The sequence below is a fragment of the Podarcis bocagei genome, assembly GCF_964188305.1.
Source record: "Podarcis bocagei genome assembly, chromosome: Z".
NCBI lineage: Eukaryota > Metazoa > Chordata > Lepidosauria > Squamata > Lacertidae > Podarcis > Podarcis bocagei.
Genome location: NC_138140.1, coordinates 11,560,170 through 11,584,347, shown reverse-complemented (window position 1 = coordinate 11,584,347; position 24,178 = coordinate 11,560,170).

Below are 24,178 nucleotides of genomic sequence, written 5' to 3'. Positions count from 1 at the left end.
TTCATTCATTTATTTTTTTCCAAAATATAGTCCAGTCCTCCACAAGATCTGAGGGACAGTGGACCGGCCCCCTGCTGAAAAAGTTTGCTGACCCCTGGTGTAACCCTTGGCAGGTAAAATCGAACTGTTACAGGCATATCCCCATTTTCATCTCCACAATGTTGGGTCCGAGACTGAATGCAGTGAAATCTAGGAATCTATTGCCCTGACTGACAATAGATAAATCACAAATAAATAGCATTGAATCGCCTTGCATTACAATGTTTCTAGACTCAGAAAGGTGTGTGGCTCTTAAGACATCAAAAGCTTATTCCTGCCTTGTGTGTTTTCGTTCTTAAAACCACAGGGTCAGATGTAATATTGCACCTTCCCCCGCCCCTTGCACGCTCCAATACATGCTCCTGGTCCAATAAAGCAATGCTACAGAAGTCATGTTTCTTCCTTCTGTTGCTATAGCAACCTGCGGGAAGAGGAGGGATGTCGGATGACCTGCCTGGTGGAGGCGACTTCCCAAAAGGATGCCTCTCAAGGCCGAGGAAGTGCGATGCAAGGCCACAGACACAAATCGTACATGTGCACAGCATTGCGCTCAAAGCTCTGTTCATTTTGAAACCAGGCACAGACCCATCAGTGCAGCTTTGCAACGCATTACTGCTAAGATCTGGAGATTTGAAAACTGGTTTCTGTACAGTGTAAGTGTGGAAGATACAAATAGAGCTGCGGGGGGCTCATCCCTGTTAACTTTTATTAAGCAGATTCCCCATCCTCCATTGCCGTTCTTTATTCTTTTTCTTTGTCTGTTTCACTCTAGAGATGAGCTGAAATTTCTCAGCTGATATTTTTTCTGATAACATTTCTGGGCTCTATGGTGGAGCAACGTGTATCTTTAGAGTGCTAGACTTTCTGCAAGGAAAACAGAGGCTCCACAACTCAGCGATGAAGCTAGTTGCTCAGGTGCCCGGGGCGGGGCGAGCCAATGGGGGCAGGGCATGCTACGTAGAGCCTTCCTGCTGCTTCCCCCTCAGCTGTAGGGTGGCTGAGGGAGAGGCAGTGGGCAGACACAAGTCCCACACTGCCCTTTCAGACAGCATGGAGTCTGCAGGAGCCTGAGCCATCACGTCACTCCCAGGAGAGATGCATGGCTCGGGCACACTGCAGGCCCTGTGGTAAGTGCCGGTCAGTGGCGTAGCGTGGGGGGTGCAGGGGGGCCGGCCTCACCGGGCGCAACATCTGGGGGTTAGGGTTAGGGGGCGCAAATCCACGGGTTAGGGGGCACAAATCCACGGGTTAGGGGGCGCAAATTACTTGCCTTGCCCTGGGTGCTGACAACCCACGCTACGCCACTGGTGCCAGTCCCTGCAGTGTGGCGCCCAGTGCCAGCCGTGTTCATTACGTTTGTTGACTGAACTAAAAAGTTTCGTGAGCCCAATTTTTTTTTAAAAAAAAACCCCTCATATTTTTGTCGTTTTGTCATCTCAGTGATGATACCCATGGAGGTCCACACCCCCTACACTCCCCTTTCTCCGCCACTGCCACCACTGAGCCATGATGGCCTTTACCCAGGAATGGTAAGTGTTTAGGTAGATATAGTTTCCAAAGCAAATTGAGAAATGTGCAGGTTTATTTTTTATTTTTTTAAAAAAACAACAACCAAAAAACACAATTATTGCCCAATGGGAAGGAATATACATAGCTTCCTCTGAGCTTCGAATTAACTAATTCCAACTAACTAATTCCCTGGATTATTAATTTTTAAATCTCTGAATTCCACCTAAAAGTAGTTCCTATAATTTCTAGGGGAACTGAACATGAATCAAGTTCTTTTGGTAGTAGAACTTTGGGTGATTTTTGTTTTGTTTTGTTTTTTTACTCAATTCAGTTTTGATTCAATACAGGGGTTTCATCACACTCAACTCTGTGCTTGATGGTGGCTGAAAAACTGGTGCTGCTGTTTAAGCTTAAATTTAATGATTGTTGGGGACAATAAATAAAACAATTGTTCACATTACACTGCGTGTACTGATATTGTCATAGTCTTCTTAACAGTATTTATGTGGAATTACTGCCTTTTTGGAGAGGACAAATTTGAACTGGAGCGAATTCTGATTAGGAAAGGGCATACTGGAACTGGAACCAATTTCTTTTAAAAAATGAACTTTCCAAACACTGAGCAGGCTACATGCCATCTAACAAGATTTCACTCTCCTAAATGGTGTGATGGTCAGATGACAAATGTTGTAGAGTTTGTCAGTTCTCCATTAACAATGATCTACACTTTCTGTCATGTATAAATCTGTTCCATCCATTTCATAAAGTTATCTCCGAAGTTCATTTCTTGCAATACTCTAAACAAAAATTTGGACTTTTTGCATTAAAAAAATTGAACTTGTTATATCTGGGTTTGACAGGTACTGGTTTATAGAAAGTGATATCATAGGGTGTTACCTTGGAGGAGTGGATGTTTTGAATAACTTTCTAATTAAAGCTGACAGATGAAGAATCAGAAGCTCTCCATTTTTCTTTCCTTTTTTTCCTCTTTCTTTTTTTCCTTAGTATTTTTATTTAGTTTCTTTTATTCTAAAAATATATTGATTATTTGAGATTAACTTTTGCATATCTTTTTTCAAACTCTAATAAAATCTACTGAGGGGAACAAATGTAGAATTTGTAAAGAAGAGGCATGTGATCAATTGCCGTAAACCATGTCAAATCACAGTGGGAATATCTTAGTATTTTATAAGAATTCCCAAACAGAGGAAGATATCTGGAACATTCTCTTGTTCCCCCAGAAAATATTTGATAAAATGGACACCACAGTCCACTGCAAGCAAAGAGAACTGGGAGGGGAAAGCCAAGTGGAACCCATCAAATATTGTGGTCTAAAGCTTCCATCACCCCTGAACATTGGCTATGCTGGCTGGGGCTGATGGGAGCTGTACTCCAGAACATCTGGAGGGAATCCATTTTCCTTCCCCTGTAATAGAACCTTCATGTTCTGGGACAGTGTACCTTTGATCAGAGTCGCTGAGGCAACCACTCTCTTGAAATGGTCATTGCCTAGATAACTCAGTTGGACCACGGTGCTGATAACATCAAGGTTGCAGGTTCAATCCCTGTAAGGGAAAACTGCATATTCCTGCATTGTAAGGGGGTTGAGCTAGAACAGGGGTCCCCAAACTAAGGCCCGCAGGCCGGATAAGGCCCGAGGGACTCGTTTATCTGGCCCACGGTGACCCCTGCCACCACCTGCTCTTACCGGTGCTGTGCTGCGCAGCTGCCCACTTCTGGGTCAGAGGAGCACCAGAAATAGCTTGTGCGCATGCGCAAGCATTATTTGCGCATGTGCAAGCATTATTTCCAGTGCACATCCGGGTCAGAGGAGGCCCGTGCACATGTGCACAAACTATTTCCGGTGCTCCTCCGACCAGGAAGTGCGCCAGAAATAGCGTGTTCACACACGTATGGTCATGCGTTCCCCCACCCTCTGGTCCACCGCATGATCGGCGCTGAAGACACCAGCCAGAGGCACGGCAAGTTTGCTGACCCCTGAACTAGATGGTCCTCATGGTCCTGTCCAACTCCACAGTTCTATGATTCTATTATTCTTCTGAGTCCCCCCCAAGAGGCAGCTGGCTGGGTATTTTTTACCAACATAAATGTTCGACTAGGCGGGCCTTTGGGAAATTCTCACATTTTGTGTTTTCACAGTCCAAATAGATATCTCCTGGTTTGATTTTAAAAGGCCATCTCCTCTGAAAACAAGCAAAACTTTCTCCTTCAAAAGTTGCCATAAGAAAAATAGTTATATAATTTAATATTCTTTCTTGGGGACTAAGAAGAAAACATTGGTGCAAATATCAGCTACCTTCCAGGGCAGACTTTTGCCTTTAGAGAAAGGCCACTCTCCCTCCTTCCTTCCTTCCTCTCCCCCTATTTCCATTTTATTGTTTCCTTAACATATTCTTGCTCCTGGTGCTGAAGAAATGAATGCCAGCAAAGTGTCAGAATTGCTTGTCAGATTGTGGGAATCCAAATATGTGTATTTGTCTTGCCCAGTAATGAAAATTTCCTCGTACTGGGTTATCCAATATGAATTTAAACAGTTGGACCCTGTTCCAAAGTTCCTTTGTGTCTTCTTAATTATTGACATTCAGTTCAATTGGAAGAATGACGATCCCTCTAAAGTATGGGCATAGTTCCATTGACCTGGGTTTGAAAATAAAGAAGAAAATGTAGAGCACAGGAAAAAAACCCAGCAAACAAACATGGTCTTTAACTGCACACAGAATTGTAGAGTTGGAAAGGGACCCCAGGGGTCATCTAGTCCAACCCCCTGCAGTGCAGGAATCTCAACTAAAGCATCCATGACAGATGGCCATCCAACCTTTGTTTAAAAACCTGCACTGCAGGAATCTCTTGCCCACTATGGAGCTCAAAGCCACAACCTTGAGATTGAGTCTCACATGGTGCATGACTGAGCCTTGAGCCATGATCCTCCAGCACAAGATCACAACCAGCCATGTCCTTTGCCAGGATACCCCATTCCCCTGTTTCTGATTGTTGAGAGAGAGAAATAACAGGGGGGAAATAACAACCAGTGAGCATTCATGGAACCATAGAATTGTAGAGCTGGAAGGGACCACAAGGGTCATCTAGTCCAACCTCCTGCAATGCAGGAATCTGAGCCAAAGCATCCCTGACAGATGGCCATCCAACCCCTGCTTAAAAACCTCCAATGAAAGAGAGTCCACCACCTTCCCAGGATGTCCGTTCCACTGTTGAACAGTTCTTACTGTCAAAAAATTCTTCCTGATGTTCAGTTAGAATCTCCTTTCCTGTAACTTGAAGTCAAACCCTCCAGAGCAGGAGGAAACAATTTTGTTCCACCTTCCATGGGACAGACTTTTAGATATTTGAAGATGGCTAGCATACCTCCTCTTGGTCTCCTCTTTTCCAGGCTAAGCATATTCAACTCCCTCAGCTGTTCCTCATAAGGCGGTTTCCAGACCCTTGATCTGTAAGGTTGCCCAGGCTGAAAAAGGTTTCGCAGCCATGCTTCAGGCAGCACCACACCATCTATGATCTCTGCTGTTGAGTGCTGCTGGTGTCTCTTTTCAATACATTTATTTTTCTCAATCAATGTATTTTGTTGGAGCCACATGGTCCTTCAATGATGTCTTGAGGTCCAATGACAATTAATATCACACATCATCATGTCAATCTGATTCCATGTGCTGTGCAGTTATCTCCCTGGTGGCAGCATGGTTTGATTTCCTGAAGCCAGGAGGGTGTGTACGTGTGTGTGTGTGTACGTGTACGTGTGTGTGTGTGTGTGTGTGTGTGTGTGTGTGTGTAAAATCAAGTAAAACCAATAAGTTTTCTACATGTTCTTGGAGTGGCTCAATACATCCAAGTGATCTTATTCATGCAGGCATTGTCAGCAATGTAGATGAGGCATCAACCAGCTTTGAAATAAACCCATTTTTCCTCCAAACAGGAAACAGAGGCTGAGACAACATAGAATTGTACTTTTGGAAGGGTTCTTGTTGACCACCTACTCCAGGGCTCACCAATTCAGCACTGCCATACCCTGTGCCCACTAGTACCTCCTATGACACCCACAAAGATCTCAGTAGATATATAAACACACAAATCCACAGGGTAAGAGACCTTTTGCTCTTCTGGCAGATGGGATGCACCTGCACTATACATTTAAAGCAGCACCATACCACTTTAAACAGCCATGTCTCCCCCCTCCCCCCTGAATACTGATAACTGCAATTTGTTAAGGATGCTGAGAGTGGTTAGGAGATTCCCCTAGTCCACACACACAGCTACAGTTTACAGAATGGCTTAACAGTCAAGTCAATCCCTCTTCCCAGGGAACTCTGGGAACTGTAGCTCTGTGGGAGAGGGGAATGGGGGTCTCCTAACTACTATCAACAATCTGCACAAACTTCAGCTTCCAGAATTCTTTGAGGGAAGCCAAGTCTGTTTAAAAGTGGCATCATAGTGCTTTAAATCCATGCTGTGGATATGACTTCAGTCTTTTGAGGCATGTTATGGCTGACAGAGGGATTCCACCCATGCCAAATTCCCAACAGCAAGTAGCCAATGGCGTTGAGAGGAGTTGGAAAAAATGCACACCATCATTACGTTGCAACATAAATAATCACACAAGTTTGAGGGGAGAACGTGATACCATCATGCTATTTATCTGTGATGTGTAGTTCCAATGCTCATTCATCAAAGAAAAAAGTCTGCATTTTTATTAGCCAGCTAAAAAAGAGAAAGAAACACCACAACATTTTGGCACGGATCTCCTATTTACTTAAAAAATGCCTGTCAATGGGATTGCCTACCTACTGCAGAGATGGAAAGTGACGGAGAACAAGTTCAGACATTTTGCTACAAACTATTATCTTGAACTGGATATCTTGACCTGGATATTAACACAACTTTGGCAGCCAAGGAACTCAGAGAAGGATAAACATTTCTTACATGCTTATTCAAAGCTACCTGCCACTCATGAGCTCGGATTCAAAGCCCTGAAGTCAATGTGTTGAGTCACTGAACAACCTTGCCACATGCCCATATATTGAGAAGCCGTGCTGTTAAACCAGGGATGAGGAAGATATTCAATTCAGACCATGCTTAAAGGTGAACCTACCTCAATCACAGGGACCCGGGTTGCGCTGTGGGTTAAACCACAGAGCCTAGGACTTGCCGATCAGAAGGTCAGTGGTTTGAATCCCCACGACGGGGTGAGCTCCCGTTGCTCGGTCCCTGCTCCTGCCAACCTAGCAGTTCGAAAGCACATCAAAGTGCAAGTAGATAAATAGGTACCGCTCCGGTGGGAAGGTAAACGGCATTTCCGTGCGCTGCTCTGGTTCGCCAGAAGCGGCTTAGTCATGCTGGCCACATGACCCGGAAGCTGTACGCCAGCTCCCTCGGCCAATAAAGCGAGATGACCGTCGCAACCCCAGTCGGTCATGACTGGACCTAATGGTCAGGGGTCCCTTTACCTTTACCTTTACCTCAATCACAACTGCATTCATGGAGATCGATGAGTGCCAACACGGTGCAGTGCCAGGACCTGGAAGATCAGGGTTCAAATCCCCACTCAGTCTTGAAACTTGCTTGTTGACCTTGGGATAGCCACTGTCTCCCAGCCAAGCCTAATTCATGAGGCCCTTGAGAGAGTGAGGAACTACTTTTGTCACCTTGAACTCCTTGGAAGGATGGTGAGATAGGAAGGCAATGCATGAATAAATCAGTGCCATATCTCTTTTGGGCTGTCATTCCTATCATCTGCTACTATGTGTGTCCGCTTGCAGTTATGTAGGAGGGAGGCTGTGGGGTCCTCACCTCCAGCCCCCCAAAAAGGGACATTAGAAAAGGGGGAGAAATGCCATCCAGTTTGCAGTTAAAAGGGAATCTGACTAATTTGTACTTTCTGAAATGATGGGTAAAACGAAAATCAGCCACCCTTTGGAATTTGTACTTCTCTGAATTTTGCAATGCAGTTCTCCAGCTAAGAAAAGCACGTAAAGTGCACCATTAAATGCATATATGAGTAAAAATAACATACAAAAATGCCATATGGTAGGGGAAACAGTTTTGCAAAAAATAAATAAAAATGTGTACATTAGGCAAAATTGCATACATAAATGTGTTCATTAGGAAATGTGCATACTAAAATGCTTTTGAATTTCCATTACTTAATATATATATACCGGTATATATATCACAAGTTGGTATGGAAATGTCGAGAACTGAATTCAATATTGAAAAAAGTAAAAACCTGAAACTCAGCTCCTCAAATGTCAAAATTCTTCAAACTTGATATTGGAGGAACACCTCCAAATTTGCTAGTAAATATTCAGGAAATAATGTTAAGTATTAAGCTATAGCTTTGCCAAAATCTCTTAACTGGGTGTGGAGAACTTTTGCCCCCCACAAACTACAGTTCCCAGGATTCTTAAAATTCTTAGGGAATGTGGGGGGTGTGCTTGAAATGTATGCTATCTATATAAAGCCTAAGAGAAACCCAAAATGACAAATTCATTCTTCCTTACAATCAGCCCATCAGTCTAAGAAGGGCATCTCTACCTTGATGGAATGATTCACACAAGCTAGAAGGTCTCCAGAAAACTTAAGAAGAATCCAGGATCTTTCCCACCCGTCTGCCAGTATCCACAAATCCATTTCATGAAAGCTTGATTTCCATTGGACCTGGCTGTAAATGACAAGGCTAAATGGAAAAACATCGTTTAACTATGAGGGCCCATTTAACCATGTAGCTACTGTGTAATTACACTGTGATAGCATTATAAATCCACAGTAATTGCATGTTCCTGGAGAATGCCTTGTAATTATATTTGATGTCACCAAATAACTCCAAGATTAATTGCCCTCAAGAATGACAGCAGCTTTTTTCTCTCCTCCCCCCTCCCCTGCCATGATGTGATAACACCTGATAAGTGAGGCGGAAATTACTACAGGTTCAAATCAGATCTGAACATTGCGGGGGGGGGGGGAGGCAGTTTCCAGCCTAGAAAGTTAACCTTTGTTTTGAATTAACCAATAGCAAACTTGGCACACAAAACCCTTAAGAGGGATTCTAAATACATTTTCTAGAATTAAAAATTCATTTAAAAAGAAAAACCATGAAAGTCTTCAGTTGCTTCACCGTAATTCTGCTTGTGCAATTCTTATTGTTCATTAAAACCCTTCAATTTCTCACTTGAGCTTCTTGTATGCGCTTAATACTTCCATAAATTAAACTGGGAGCTACACACCCCTTTTACAGAACCGTGATCAGTAAAATTACATTTGCTTTTCACTGTCTTGCAACGTCAGCCTCTACCTGTTTTGGTGCTGGTTCTAGCTCATTGGCTCTGACTCTGTCCACTGTGGGTCTTACCACAAACTTACCCTTACCACAAACTTATTTCCCTCTTGAAATCTGAGGATGAGGAGAGAAGCAATATATTTTTATTTTCTATATTATTTAAATGAATGTTGGATGTTATTTTATTTGCATATTGTATATTGTATTATGCATATTGTCTTATGTGTATGATATTAGCCGCTCTGAGCCCTGCTTTGGCCAGGGAGGGCGGGATACAAATAAATTATTATTATTATTATTATTATTATTATTATTATTATTATTATTATTATTATTACAGTGGTACCTCAGGTTAAGAACGTAATTCGTTCTGGAGGTCCATTCTTAATCTGAAAATGCTCTTAACCTGAGGTACCACTTTAGCTAATGGGGCCTTCCACTGCCCCTGCACGATTTCTGTTCTCATCCTGAAGCAAAGTTCTTAACATGAGGTACTATTTCTGGGTTAGCGGAGTCTGTAACCTGAAGCGTCTGTAACCTGAGGTACCACTGTATTATATTATGATGTTGTTGTTGTTGTTTTATTATGTTTTGATATATGCTGTAAACAGCCCAGAATGGCTAGGGAAACCCAGCCAAATGGATGGGGTATAAATTATTATTATTATTATTATTATTATTATTATTATTATTGTTATTATTATTATTATTATTATTATTATTATTATTATTATTATTATTATTATCCACCTTCCAGGTGGTATTAATTTTGGCCTGAGGGTTTCCCAGTTCACACACTGAAAGCTTCACTACATGTTACATTCTCCAGGTGAACAGGTGCCAAATTCTGACTGTTCCAGGTGGTAAAAAAGAAAAATGGGTGGAGGCTTGATCTGAAGTCAGATTGAGAAGGGAGGAAATGCTGCTGGCTAGTGGACTTTCCCTTCTGTGACTCTAGTTATTGCAGGGCCAGATTTAGGTTTGATGAGGCCCTAAGCTACTGAAGGTAATGGGGCGCTATATATGTCCAGCTGTCCTTTGTCAACAACAAATTGTCGCTGTTTTTTTGTGTTGAATATATGCTATATGGTAATTTATGGACCTAATAGGTACGTAAAGCCATTTGCACTTAACAAAATATGTATTTTATCAAAGTAATTGTTGAACTGAAATACAATTAAGAAGAAGTATATTAATAGTGAAATACAACCCTATATATAGAAATGAGCAAACCAGTGATATTTTAGGGAACAGGCTAGCAGGCAAGGCCCATTACTTACATCATAGGAGCCTACACCAAACACTGTTGCTGTGTGTAGGTTTTATTTTATTTGTTTTTTATATTTTGGAAATGCACATCGAGGGTTTTTTCCCTTTAAATTTTTTGGGGGCCCCCAAGAGAGTGGGGCCCTAAACTATAGTTTGTTTAGCTTATACTGTACGTAAATCCGGGACTGAGTTATTGCTTTGCTTAACTAATCCCCTCCTTTCTTTCTCCCACCTCAGCTGCTGGGGGAGCTTTCAAGCTACTCATAGCAGTTTATAACAACCAATCCCTCTACCAGTTCCTCTACGGGAACTGTAGCTTTGAAATGTGAATTGGGGTTTCCCAACAACTCTCAGTGCCCTTAACAAACAACACATTCGAGGGTTCTTTGGGGAAAGCCATTCCTTTTTAAGGTGGCAATCACAGCACTGCAAATGTATGGTATGAATTCAGATGTACTGTAGTCTAACCTCCCCATAAGCTCTGTGCAAGCAGATCGAAACGAACGCAAAATGAATTAGAGGAGCCTCAGTGCAGATGTCTACAAACCAGTTCTGCAGTGCTCAAAATACCATTACGATGCTATTGTTATCATTTGTCCTTCTTCCAATATGTCCCTCACCCCCATGTGAAACAAAGGATATGCAATTCTCAACTTCTTTCCTTAATACAGGCTGTGAGTCATCTCCTTACCCCTCCAATGCGTGTGTGCGCGCACACACACACACCTCTTCCTTTCTTTTACTTTTTCTCAGACCTATATAATCTTGGGATGGAGACAGAAGCCTGAGATTAAGGCAATGGGAAATTAAGGCCAAGATAGGTCAGCTCATATATTACGCCTACCAGTCTAAATTTCAAGGGACTCTGAGGTATGATACACTTGATGAAAGTCGGTCTGCCTGGGCTGCATACCGCATCTCAGACCCTATCAGCACATAAAGGGATGCTCTTTATGTTAACCTCTTCATGCCAAGCCAAGTTAATAACTTTCCCTGTAACTCGGAGGAGCTGGCATTAAGAATTTGCTGCTTCTCTCTTATTTCCAATAGGGCTGGGACTGCAGTTGGGGGGTATTTGCTTGTCTTCCTTGAATTGTGTCCTTGGGCGATTTGGATGACTTGAACTTCTGAATCTGATTGTGTGGAAGATAATTAAAGTTGCAAGAGGAGTCAGGAAAGAAAAGCTGCTAACAGGCTAGACTTGAACATGGACACTTTTTGTGCCACGTTACAGTTTCTGTTTTTAAAAGATCTATTGCTGTTTATGGTTGGATCCAATGCTAGTCCTCCTCAGAGTAGAACTATTGGAATTAATGGCTAACTTAAGCCCATTAATTTTAATGGGTCTATTCTGAGTAAACTTTAGTTGAATACAAGCCACTGTTTCCCACACTGCTCAAATAGATGCTTTTGCTTTGAGCCCACAAGCAGAAATCAAAGGCTTTCCAACAGAAACAAAATGGGTTTGTTATCAAATTCATTTGTGTATTTTTATCATGTACACCACTTGGATTTCCTTATACTATGAAGTGGTCTATACATTTCTTAAATAAATGAATGGCTAAACCTATGTGCACCTCCCCCAAGTGGTGAGCCATTGAACTGCAGGGGACAGAATCTCTGAAAGTACCTTCAGGGCCCTGGACTGACTCCACCCACACAAATTGGCTATTTGATGTATCTATATCTATATCTATATCTATATCTATATCTATATCTATATCATCTATATCTATATCTATATCTATATCTATATCTATATCTATATCTATATCTATATCTATATCTATATCTATATCTATATCTATATCTATATCTATATCTATATCTATATCTATATCTATATCTATATCTATATCTATCTATATCTATATCTATCTATCTATCATCTATCAGTTGCGTCCAAGTTTGGTATAAAGCAGATTTTTTTAAAGCCCTCATGAAAATTCACCAGCATTTTTGTGCAAATTTATCTTTGTATACACAGTTTTTCATGCATTTTTGCTTCTTGGTTTGTTATATCCGCAAATGCGTGCATTTTAAAGCACACTTTACTGTAGTATATGCATTTTTGTAGACTTAGTTGGCTGGAGGGCTGCATTTATTTATTTCATAACATTTATATACCAGTTGACTGAAAGAAAAAACCTCAAAGTGGTTCACAAGAAGGGAGAGCACCTAGGGGGGGGCTATGGAACAGAGGAGGCAGGGCTGGCTCACCCATGAGGTAAAGTGAGGTCAGGCGGCAGGATCCACAGGGGCAGCAGATGCAGCTTTCAATAAATGCATCAGCCATGGCTGCTGCCACTGCCATCCGGCAGCAATGGCTGTAGCATGCTGCTCTCGGTGGTCTCCTCCCACCCTTGCTCCTGATGTAGATCTTCATTCACCCCTTCTTCCTTGCCCAGGGGAGCACCAGCCCTGAGAGAAGGAGTGCCCATCTTCAGGCTAGGGGGTTGGCCCTTTAAGACTCTGAAGTTATCCACAAGGCGCTGGAGTCCTGTGGAGGTAGTCTGGGGAGAGAAAGGCTCAAAAGGCCTCAGTCCACTCCCAAGCATTTTTGGAGCAAGTGGCTCACTTGGAGATAGCCATGGTCTGGTAACCTTCAGCCACCCTTGCCTCCAGCCCCCCCCCCCCCCCGCTGCTTTCTCCTGGACCAGAACATGACACTCCTTGTGTGTTTGTGTTCTGTCTGGTCCTGGGGATTCTCTCCAGACCACACCCTTCACCGACACTACTTTGCACCTTCCTTGTGTGTTTTCAGGAGGCTGGAATGTGTCCTTCAGCTCTGATAATCCCTTTTGCCTGCCTGGATGCTGATTAAAGTCCTTCAATTTGTCACTCAAGTTGATTCCATGCTCTTAATACTTCTAATACAGTCATACCTTGGGTTACAGACGCTTCAAGTTGCATTTTTTTCAGATTACGGACCTGCCAAAACCCGGAAGTACTGGAAGGGGCTGGTTTCGGGGGTCATGCATGCACAGAAGCGCTGAAATCATGCTTTGCACATGCGCAGAAGAGCCGAATCGCAACCTGTGCATGCGCAGGTAAGGCGCTGCAGGTTGTGAACTCTGCGGGTTGCGAACGTTCCTCCTGCACGGATCACGTTCGCAACCCGAGCATCCACTGTTATTAAACTGGGGGGCTATACTAATTTTACTGACACCTTTTACAGAACAATGATCAGTAAAGTTACATGTGCTTCCTACTGCCTTACAATGTCTGACCCCATCTGGCAGCCTGCCTTCTTGCTTATAGTTGGTCCGTCCGGCAGCGCCACCCCCATCAGCCTCTCCTGCTTACAATTGAAGCCAATTAAAACCTACTCAAAGTAAACTCACCGAAATTAATGAACTTAAGGTATTCATGTTCAGTCACTTCAAAAGGGTACTAGTACTAGATACAGTCCTTGGGACAAAACTCAAGATTACCCACCTGCACTTGTTACAAGCTTATCTCTACATATGCACAAGTGTTTGTGTGAAAGAGGATACCCTTGTTCATTTGCACAGCTCAACTAGTTCTGTATGAAGTTCCACTGCCCATATGCTCATTGGACATAACATGTGAACTACTTTATCAGTCTATAGCTCAACAATTTTTGTAGATAGGTTGTACATTCATTGAAGGGGGGGATCTGAGCACCTCTAAACAGTGGCGGAGCTTCATGCTCCAGCACCAGAGGGCAGAGAGCAGGCAGGGGCGTCCCAGGGACATGGTGCATGTCCCGGGGGCATGGCATGCCACCTGCAGGGGCATGGCACGTGTCCTGGGGCCATGGGGCGTGGCGCCCAATGCGGGCAGGGAGGCAGCCACAATGGCACCCCACCTGGATCGCACAGCCGGGGGCGGTGCGCTCCCCCCCACTCTTCTTCCTCCGCCAGTGCCTCTAAAGAACCGTGAGAGAAGAGGCACATCCATCAATGGTGAGCATCTGAACATCAGACTAAGCAGGCACATGGGGTCATCTGGACTCTGACTTCCTATGAGATGTGTTGTATATTTCTACTTAAAGTATAATCTTGAACTTGCATCTATGAATATTTGCAGCTATACATGCAAATTAGCATATGCATATATTATTCAAATTGATGTGCTCTTTCTCTCCTCTCTCTCTTTCCAATGATGCATTTGGTGAAATGTAAGGAAATCAGCCCTGAGTGCTCACTGGAAGAACACATCCTGAAGCTGAGGCTCCAATACTTTGGCCACCTCATGAGAAGAGAAGACTCCCTGGAAAAGACTCTGATGTTGGGAAAGATGGAGGGCCCAAGGAGAAGGGGACGACAGAGGATGAGATGGTTGGATGGTGTTCTCGAAGCTACCAGCATGAGTTTGACCAAACTGCGGGAGGCAGTGGAAGACAGGAGTGCCTGGCGTGCTCTGGTCCAGGGGGTCACGAAGAGTCGGACACGACTAAACGACTAAACAACAACAAATCTGAAAAAGGTTCAGAAAAGGGAATCCAGAATGATTGAGGAGATGGAGTAACTCTTCTATGAAGAAAGATTAAAACAGTTGAGGCTTTTTAGTTTAGCAAAAGAGTAAGGAGGATAAGGACACCTGATGGAGGTGTGTAAGATGTGATGTGGAGAAAGTGGACAGAGAAGTTTTTCCTCCCTCTCTCATTGTACTGAGACTTGTGGGCAACCAACAAAACTGAGTGTTGGAAAATTGAGGAAAGACCTTTACACAGTACAGGTTATTATTATAAGGTGTAGTAATAGACATAAACTTGAATGCCAAATTCATGGAAAATGAACTGTGGTTATTAGCCATAATGGCTATGTTTTTTCTTCACTCTGAATGTCAGTTTCTGGGAATCACAGATGGGGAGAATGCTGTTGTACTTTCGGTTTTCCATAGACATCTGGCTGGTCACTGTGAGAACAGGATTCTGGACTAGATGGGCTTTTGGCCTGAGGTGGCAGGGCATTTCCTATATTCTTATGTGATGCCTCTTTTCACCCTACAGCAGGGGTCAGCAAACTTTTCCAGCAGGGGGCCATCCAGTGTCCCTCAGACCTTGTGGGGGGCTGGACTGTATTGGGGGAGGGAGGGAAATGAACGAATTCCTATGCCCCACAAATAACCCAGAGACGCATTTTAAATAAAAGCACGCATTCTACTCATGTAAAAACACGCTGATTCCCGGACTGTCCGGGGGCCGGATTTAGAAGGCGATTGGGCCGGATCTGGCCCCCGGGCCTTAGTTTGCCTACCCATGCTATACAGACATACCTGCATGCACAAGTCTGGTAGATATCGCCTAACCCTCAAACAACAACAACAAACAAAAACAAGGCCTCAACGGAACGGGGGAAAGAGTGGTCCATGTTACAAATTCACAGAAATAAATGGTGTTTGAGCAGTGAATAAAGCAGCCCAGCCATCTGGACTTGGTCTGGGCAAATTAACAGTTCTTTGCTAATCATCATATATATTAAAACCGAACCCATCTGCCGAGTTATGACACTGGCATATGCAGCAAAATAATTGTGGACATGCAAGGTGGCATTCCATGGGCAGATGTATCCTTAGCTTAATAAACCGATGCTTTGCCATGTTTGCTGAAATGGGCATAAGTTTAAAGCAAATGTGGGAAACCTTTGGTCCTCAAGATATTGCTGAACTTCAACTCCCATAACCATCCCTGATCACTGGCCATGTTTCCTTGGGCTGGTGGGAGTGATAATTCAGCAACATCGGAGGGTGTGGGGAAGATTACCCATTTCTAGTTTAAAGAGAAGTCAGAGCAAATTAATCACCTCCGGCAGGTTCTGCTGGGTCAACTTTGAGCATTTCCTTCTCCTCAAGCTTTTTAAAAGTGCTGCTTGTATGCTTATTCGTTCATGTGTTTTTTTTACAATCAAGGGAACCATTTTTAAAGGAGTTGCAACATTACTAGGAAGACTGGCACAGAAGTATTACGGTGAGCTTGTAAGTTCTAGCCAGTCAGCACTGCCCACAGCCAGTTCTGCTGTAAACTTGCAGAACCAGGTGGTGACCTTTTCTTTCTTTTGGAATCTGTCACTGGAGAGGAAAAGGTATGTTTGTGCTAATCATGGTAGAGCAGGGGGCACTTCCAAACACACAGTCATCCTCAAAAGCTCCACAGCCATTTGCCACTCTTCATCCTAGGTTTATGTTCTGTTGTGACTCAGCTTCCAAGGAAGTCTTATTAAGATGGCAGCCTCAGTTTTGCATCCGTAAAATGGGGGCAACCTCACAGGAGCATTCTGGAATTCAGTAAAATAAGAGCAGGAAGAGATATCCAAAAGTACCTGTGAGGTGATGATATGCGGTGTTAAGCCAAGGCTGGCGCCTCAACAAACCTGGCAGAGCTGACAGAGGTTCCAGAGCTTTCAAACAATATCTGTACATGAGATTTAGAGATTGTGGCTTTTCATTAAAGATGGTTGCTTTGCAAAGACAAAGGCCATGAAAAAGGCTTTTATCCGTTGATTTCTGTCTGCTTATTTGTCAAAGGGCGGGTGGTGTGTGTTTGTGTGTGTGGAATTGGCATAAATAGTGGTGTGAGCAATGCTGGAGGAACACTTCAGCTGTTTTATGTCTCGACAATAGTTTTAAACAATAACATTCATATCACAGAACGGTGCAGATAATATCGGCTATAAAACCGGGTCTTTTATGTTCAAATTCAGACAAAGCCAAGAGAGGGGTTTGATAAATGAACCATCGCTGTCTCTTTCTCTCCCTCCCTCCCTATCTCTCCGCAGTAATGTTATGAAGGGGCTCCCTCTAGCTTAAGGTGCTGACCTTGTGCTTGTCTTTCCCTGAGGTTGAGTGTCCTTTTTTAGGAGAAAGGGGTTTTCAATAATTGCATGCATTTTCCCCCCTTTATTTTGTTTTATTAAAAAAAAACCATGGTTTTTTGAATGGCGCTTCTCCGCTCACTGATCACTATCAAATCTCAGAGTGCTTTTTTTAGAGTAACCATAAGTATTGGAGAAAACATCCCTCCACAACACAGAATATGGCTGAGCTTATTCATATCTTCTGGATCACAGATCTTCCATTACAGTAATAGCTATAGAAGTATAATCAGACTTCTTGCATTCATACAGCACCGGAGGCCCAGCAGATACTGTCCTTGAGCTTTTACAAAGATCCCATTTCAAATGCCCATCTTTCCAGAACAGATATATTTCTAGGTCTCTGATCACAAGAGGTACAAGCTGACAACCACGTTCTCCTATTCTTCTTTTTATTCTTTTTAATTTGAAACAGATGAGCCCTCTCTTCTAAATTGTAAATAATAGCTCGAGATAATTTTTTTTAAAAAAAAATAAAAATAAAAATAAAACAAACATGGCTTAATGGTGCTTTATTGATATGCCATCTTGCAGAAATGCTAATTTTCCCCCCAGAGATTAAGGAGATGTTTTCGGGAGAGTAATATCCCCAAATCTATTTAAATAAACTGAGAGATGATAAGCAGTCCAACCGCTAGAGGAGAAGCGTTAATTAAAAATCTCCAAGGTAACTTACGTTCTTTGTTAACAAAATACAAATGTCAGGGGATGGATACAGTACCTGTAAACTGACCAATCCACAGCTGCCTTTCCTTGCAGAAAGAACTAAAACTAATTTATAGTGCTGTGGTTCTAAATATTCCATCTTATAAATGCATTGATGAATTCTGTCCTCACCCCACCCATCTTTTCATTTTATAAATGCCAGCCTCTGTGTTTCCATTTTATCTTTACAGTCACCCAGATCCTTTCATTTTTCCTGCTAGTACAATTAAAAGGAAGTTTATTTATACAAATATTTAAAATTAACAACCTAAACCACCTCACTGCAGAGTTCTAGGGAAGTGGGGTGGGAGAGAGAGAGAGAGAGAGAGAGAGAGAGAGAGAGAGAGAGAGAGAGAGAGAGACATAGAAAATTCCACAAGGAGAGGGAAAGAGCAAAATTAACTATTTATGAAATTTGGGCTGATAAATTTATAAACCTGTAGCAAATAGAGCCGATAAAAAATCTTTAGGGATGAAAAATGTGACTAGTGCCATTTCATTAATGAACTATTTTCTAGTGAATTTCAACGGGAAGAGCCTTAAGGGTGACCATGGATTTTTTTGTGGGGGTTTTTTAGTCATTGTTAAGCTTATTGTTCAAGGGTTAAACAGAGAATCTTTGAAGACCATCCTTTGATATCATCAGTTATATGTTTCAAGTTAAGGACGTAAGAATTGTCTGATGCACACCAACAGCCATCTCATCTGTTTCAAAACAACATTGGGTCAAATGATGCAATGCACAGCTCTAGCGACCCAACCTCTTATTAAATGTACTAATTAGTATCAATTAATTAATCACATTTTACCTGGCATGGGACTTTTTAAAGGTTGCATGGCATATTTACACCCAGTTCTATTTTTAATTTTTAATTTATCTACTGATATTAATAACATGGTATAGGCTGGTCTCACATTCTCAGCTTCTGTGGGTAAAAAAAGGTAAATATAAGGTAGTAAATACACTGTTTTTCTGATCATCTTAGCAAATTATACTCAAATGTATTTCAGACACAGATTTTTCTAGCTGCTAAGGATGGAGGAGTGAGGAAAATTCCATTCAGTCTGCATTTAAAGGCAAGTTTACCTATTTACATTAAATTCACATTTTATGAAACCATACTCAAACTGAAACACAAAATTCACACTTCTCCCAATTTTGCAGTTTTCCATGCACATATTTTGCAGTTTTCCATGCACATACTAAATCTGCATGTTTAAATGAAAAGAACACACAAAAATGCATTAAATGAGTTGCAAAATTGCATATATGAGGCATAATTGCATACAAAAATGTGTTTATTAGGGGAAATGCACACGAATTGGCACTACTGCTACTACAGCAACACCTACACTTGGAACTCCCTGCCTATTGACATCACGGAGGCACCTTCACCATACTCTTTTTGGTGCCTGCTAAAAACATGTTTATTTAGATTAGTCTACCCAGACATGTAGAATGCTGATAGATGTTTTGATATGTCTTCAGGGTATTGCTGATTTTATTTTTTAATGTTTTAAATAGTTGTTTTAAACTTTTTAAATATAATTTTCTTTTTTATTCTTTGTAAACTGCTTTGAGGGGTTTGTTTGTTTTACAATCAAGCAGTACATAAATTTTATGGAATAAATAACTAATAACAAAAAGCTGCTGAACCTTTATGAGGACTTTAAAAATACTCGCAAATGGATGCAGAAATCTAGAGGACTGAATTTAAGACTGGAAAAATGAAAAACATGGCAAAACCAAAAGTGACAGCTCTGCCTATCCCTATGTTTACTCATAAGTAAGTCCTGTGGATTTCAATGGAAGTTATTTCCTGTTAAGTATGCTTAGGGTTGCAACCTTACAGAATAATCCTAGGCAAGTCTACTCAGACATCACCCGCACTGAATTAAATGAGTTTTACTTTATATGAGTTTGAGATTAGGGTGCACAGGATTGTGGCTAAACAGATAAGAGACGGATGTTGGAGCCTTGAAGAAACCAAATCAAGGGCTTTAAGTTATCCATCGGCTGCAACAGATGACTTGTCCTTTGCAACGAGGGCACAGGTAGGTATTTTATCTTATCCTCGTGGGTGAGAAAAGGCAGAGCGTCACATCATCAAAAGCCAGTTTGATTTATTGCACGAAATGTATATTAAAAAAAAAACCAACACAAGCGTGTCTCTTGAATAATCAATTGCCACGGTCTCTTTGCTGTTGACACAGAAGCTGATTCTATCAAACATCCCTGAAGCAGCAGCAGCGGTCTGTTTTCCACAGCAGAATGCTGAGAGGAGGAAGAATGAACCGAAAAAAGGAGAGAAAGAAAAATGTGCTCCTATTTTCACGTGTCATATTCTGATCTACAAACCTCCAAAAAAAAATATGGCAGTTGGTGGAATATTATGTAATTCCAATTTCCACAACCTATCCCAGATAGAAAGGGATAATTTTTGCAGGTAAGCACAAATGTTAAAAACAGAGGGGCGGGGGGAACACACAAAGAAACAAGCGTCAAAATTTATTTCTATTGCTGCCTCAAAGCAATCTGAACCAGAAACAAATATAGTCACTCTCATTAGCAAAGGCTTCCTGAGCCTGTTTTCATAAAATATGGTAATAGCCACATCTCCCCCACCACCACCACCGCCTGTTAAACAAAATAAAATGATTACTAAGGATTTACTTGCTTGTCATTTTCATTCCTTTACCACTAACCTTTTCTTTAGCAGTTATCTTAATTATAGCAAGGCCTGGCTCAATATATCCCCTTCCTTTTCTAGGATTTAACACAGGAAAAATAACTTTATTTCAAACAATAATGATTTTCTACTTACATAAATAATTCAGTCTTTCAGTTTAAACACACACACAAAGCCTTCAACGTAAAAGAATGGAGACTGGAGCAATATACGCTAAGCCACTCTCTAACAGCATAATGCAGGCAACGTTGGGGGTCAATCATAACCATAATTTGTAATATATGTTTGAGGTATAAATAATTCTCCCCATAATAAAAAGCAGTTTTGCTCAGATTAGGAACCAATTCATTTTCACATCAATATATAGATATATATGGTTGCCATGGTTATTGAGCTTTTGTTAGGGAGACCCCAAAAATTTTGAGCTTTCTTGAGGAACCACCCCCCTTGGTGATTTTAAGCTTTTGGAGCTGTTTCCGCTGCTTTTTCCAGCACGTTGTCGTACATCCAGGTTTTCCATGACATTTTGTCAATTCGGCAAAATTCCCCCTGATGCCATTTTTATACCTGAAAACTAGGACATGCCAGTAATTTTCCTGATGTATGGCAAGCACACACACACACACACACACACACACACACACACACACTTATATGAACAAATTGTAAAAAAAACCACACCATTTTAATGTAATGTATTTGAATTGCATAATACCAATCAGACACTTAATCTTCAGAGTCTTCTTTTTCATTATATTCAACTTGACTGTATTTTATATTTTAAATATCCATTCAGCAACCACATCCCTTTCTCTTAGAGAATCTAGATGCCCCTATGAACGGCAGCTTGTTTTGAGTGAAAGCGATGTGGTTATTACTTTGTTATAAAGCGTCGTCTTGACAAGGCAGCTCTCTTTTAATATATACCATCAGCATAAAGCTGCAATTCTCTGGCTTGCAACGGAGGTGGGTTTTTATCACAACAAGCCTGCCATTCGTCTGATTGAAAAGGCTACGGAGAAATGCAAATATGATTTATTTATCCCTGTCAAGCACTCGGCTTCACCGAAATGGGCTTGCAGGAGCTCTTTGATAGCGAGAGGAGGCCTAAGAGTTGAGGACCAAGTGTCAGAATAAAGGCTCATTCCAAAAATTGAGTTATCCAACAATCCCTGCTTGTCCTCTTCCAGTGGTTGCTGGGCTCCATTGGGACTGGTAGGCCAGAAGGCAAGGAGACCAGCAGTAGGTGGTGCCAGAGCCAATGACAGACAGAGCCAAGTCAGTCTAGTTTTGTCCCCATCTTCTTCCCTGCAGAGTTCTATGACGACAACACTGAGATGAAGGAGGAGGGAGAAACTGGCAGTCAGGGCCACTGCCTGAGAACGTTGTAAGAAGGCAGCAGGTTGGGACTGGCCCAGGCCAGAATGAGGCTGGTGGGTCAGTGCCCAATTCTAACTAATGGACAAGCCTTCTCTGCAGAGGCGTAACAAGGTCAGGTGGTACCAGGTGTGGAAGATTTTTTGTCACCCCCACCCCCATCAACTGCTTGGGGTAGGCTTGGGAGTCAGGGGTGGGCGGTGCTCCGAATGTCACCCTCCTCAGTGATGGCACCCAGGGCGGTCCGCACTCTCCCGCCTTCCTACGCTTCTGCTTCTCTATTCTCTTCAACCCTAACTCTCTCACATAACCCCATCATTGAGATGTTTACCCCATCTCAAAAAAGAGATGAATGTTATTGAGTTGGAAAGAGCACTTTTGTACAAAAACACAGGGTGGTCTTAATGGTTTTCCACCACCACCACCTCCATTTTATCCAAATAACCTGGCAAGATAAGCTAGGCTGAGAAACAGCAATTGGTCCCAGGTAACCCAGTGAGTGAGCTTCATGGCTGAGTAGGAATTTGACATCCAGTCTCCAGGGTGTCTGGTGCTCTTTAGGAGTGATAAGACAGAAAGCTGAGAGATCAACAGGAGGTAGTGCCAGAGCTAGTGACAGGCAGAGCCAACCAATTCTAGTTTTGTCCCCATTCTCCTCCTCCCTACTGAGTTCTACAAGGATCCACACTGAAATTACGGAGTAAGCTAACAAACAGTGTCATCCCCTAGGCAGTCAGGTGGGGTTTGGCTGAGGGCAGACTGAAGTCAGTGGGGCAGTGTCCTATTTGCTCTAATGGGGTAGCCCATCCTACTAGTCTCCAGGGTCCTAGTCCAATACTTTAACCACTCCACAGCACTGCCTCTGATAAATGTGGTGCCCTTTCACAACACCCAACATCAGCAGCCTAAGACAGCACCGCTACTCTGAAGGCCACATTACAGATTGCAAAGGAGATCCATGACAGGATTTCCTGAAGTGTTTATTTTCGTATTAAAAGCAGCTGAGGAAGGTTTCCAACAAAAAATAGAGCCATGGCCATATGGAAGAGGGTGCTTTCCCTTGGTCTAACAATGCTTCTAAATTATTGCTATCTTTGGGTGGGATTCAATCCCATACCAGCAAATACAGATTGTGAAATAGTTGATTTCTGAGTTCTTGCACAACCTGGAACGACCGTGAAACTTGTAGATGTGGGTGGATACATTCATTTCTGAGAGGGATGCAAAGCTTTGTATATCAGTCAGAGTTACAATATATTAAATCAAGAATTAATAGATCACATTCCAACAGGATCCAGGAAGTGTTGGGGATCCAGGAAGTTATTCTCAACAGCTTCCTGAGCCTGGATCGCTTGCAATAACTGCAGTTGGTCACAGTGGGCAGTGCAGAACTCGCCTTGCTCAGTCAAGCACAAAGTAATGCAGTAAGTGTCCACTAGGATCACCACTGATACCAACTAACAGTTGCCTGTTTCTTCCCACCAAAACATTTACTCCCTGACTACTCCCTGAATACATTGCTCTCAGTTTACATGAAATTCTTGGGAGATCTATTTCAGTTAAAACGCCCAAAGCTTTGTTTTTCTTTCTTTCCTGGCAATGGTGTTTCTGTGTATTGTTGTTGTCAACAAATTCTTGGAAATAAAGAAGAGAGCAAGTGGGACTTCTGCAGCAAGTGAGAGCAACCAATCCAAGTTTTAAAAGGAGGAGGCAGAACGATATCCTGGTTTTGTCGCTGTCAAGATCTTCTTCATAAAGAGACATAGAGGAATAAATGTTTATATAAGACTCTTAATTTTATGAGACTAGTTCCTTGCCAGATGACTATATCCGTGCTACTGTTGGGGTCAGTAGTGTAATGGCAAATTCAGAAGTGCAGGATCCCTTCATGATAGTCACAGCCACACAATAATTATAATATTTAGGGATGCATTGCGATGATCAATGCAGATCTTCATGTGTTGCCTTTCTTTTTTTAAAAAAAAATAATAATATTTATTAATAATTTCAAAATTACAGAAAAAAATAAAAAAAATAAAAACAACACTACAATACATAGGGGGGAAAACCAAGAAAAAAAAACAAGACATAAAAACCAATGCAACAATACAGCAAAAAAATAAAAAAGAAAGGGGGGGAAAGGACACAAATCCCATATTACATATCTTTAACTTCCATTTGCTTGTTTCATTGACCTCCTCACACCTCCCTTTTTGTATTCTAGTTTGATTGATTATTTCAGCAAATTCTTTCCATCTTTCTCAATTTTTACTAAATAATTTGTCTTAACAATTTAACCTATTAATTAACTCAACAAATCCTTTCCATCCTTTCCCCATATTCTGTTATTCAAATTACCTTAAGTTATTTAACCTTATCTTACGAAAAAATAGAGCTTAACGCTTAATACTCGATTATACATAACTCCTGATATCTTTTCTACT